A 1,915-nucleotide genomic window follows, 5' to 3' on the forward strand; every position below is an offset into this window, starting at 1 on the left:
CAATTCCTTAGTATAAATTCAGGAATAAATTCAGCTTAGTTCACATTTTAATGCAAACCAAATATGCTCTTCCTGAACCAATACACCAATGATGTATTGAATATTCTGTATAATTCTGGTTGCCCCATCTCAGAAACAGTGCAAATTTCAGAAAGGCACAACTGAGGCTACAATCCTTCTCTGGGAATACGTTTCAATGAACACAGTGTGTTACTTCTGCATAAATATGACAGAATTGAATTATGAAATGATTGGGACAGTGAAGGACTTTCCCTATAAGTAAAAGCTAAAGCATTTGCAGGCTCTTTAGTTTAGACCAGGCACGTCCAACAGGTAGATTGTGATCTACCGGTAGATCACTGGACGTCTGTGGTAGATCACTGGTAGATCACTGGCTCCCCCAAAAGAAGCTCAATATTTTTGCCCTGTACCCTCAAAAAATGGGCCTTCCTCTTCCCTAAAAAAAAGCTCAACAACTTTGACCTGAACCCCCCCCCAAAAGGGGGTAGATCACTGCCAATTTTTAACTCTGGGAGTAGATCGCAGTCTCTTGGGAGTTGGCCGCCCTGGTTTAGACTAAAGAATAAGGGGACCATGAAAGAGCAGGTGTAGATAACATGATGCTTATCAGATGTTGTGAACTACAACTCCCAATGGCTACAGCTAGCATGGTCAATGGTCAGGAATGATCAGAATCATAGTCCAACATCAGAAGGGCACCATGTTGGCTATCCCTGTGATTGAGGTTTATAAAGTTCTGAATATGAAATAACGGACAGAGAAATCTCTCTCTCTCTCTCTCTCTCTCTCTCTCTCTCTCTCTCTCTCTCTCTCTCATTTGGGGTGACCCAATGCATCTAATCAGCAAGAGACTGAGAAAATGCAAAAAAAGAAGAATCCATATTTCACACAACAAACAACATTTTTTGTTCTATAATCCCAGTAGGTATATACTGCATAAGAAATAAGGAAAACTGCTAGACTCTTCTTTCCCACGATTACCCTGTTGTGAACAAAACATTCATTACACTTTTGCTTGATTCCTCTTGCCTTTACATAAATGCCTTTACATGCTTAGACTTTAGGAAACTGATCTTTCCTGGTTTGCTGATAAACATCACTCAGTTTTAAAAGAAGTAATAAATCTCCCCATTCCTCTTAGAGAGCTGGTGAATACTACAACATTAACCCTATATATATATATATATATATATATATATATATATATATATCTACCATGTGATTGCTTGCTCTTGTAAAGTCTTGTGGCTTGCATTCTTAAGATTTAAGGGCTGCAAAAAGAATTATTATTATTTATTTATTTATTTATTTATTTATTTATACCCCAGCCATCTGGCTGGATTTCCCCAGCCAATCCTAGCATTTTCTTAGTATTTTGAATTACTATGATGCAGAAGAGCCCAACTAACTGTTGCCAGACCTATGACAGTCCACAAATGACTTTAAGCCATCTCCCCTCTGTCCCTGTAGTTCCAGCACACCTTGAAAGGAAGGCAATGAATCATGTGGATTGATTTCCTTTAGAACAAAGCAGGGAGTCAAAGTGAAGTCTTGAAGGAAGCTCATGGGTAGATCAAAAGATGCTAAGTAAGTTGCCCTTGCTTCCTCATGGAGGAAAAAAAATATTGCCAAAGCATAATTAGAAGCCCTGACCTGGAACTCATATGCCCATTACTGTGGTATTTTTCCACCTACTATTTGATGAAGCAGAGAATGGGCTGGCCTCAGACAGCTAAAGAGGTGTGGCTTGGCAACATTCATAAGGGCCAGCAGGCAGCAGTCTCTTCCCACAGGGCTCTGGAAGGTGAGCCTGTCCTGTCTAGAGGATGCTTAAGTGTGGACAAGAAGCCAGCTAACGTTAACTCTCCGGGAGGCTCCAAGCTCTGTGAGCTTG

This window comes from Zootoca vivipara, chromosome 14 (genome assembly GCF_965207765.1).
Source record: "Zootoca vivipara chromosome 14, rZooViv2.hap1.1, whole genome shotgun sequence".
NCBI lineage: Eukaryota > Metazoa > Chordata > Lepidosauria > Squamata > Lacertidae > Zootoca > Zootoca vivipara.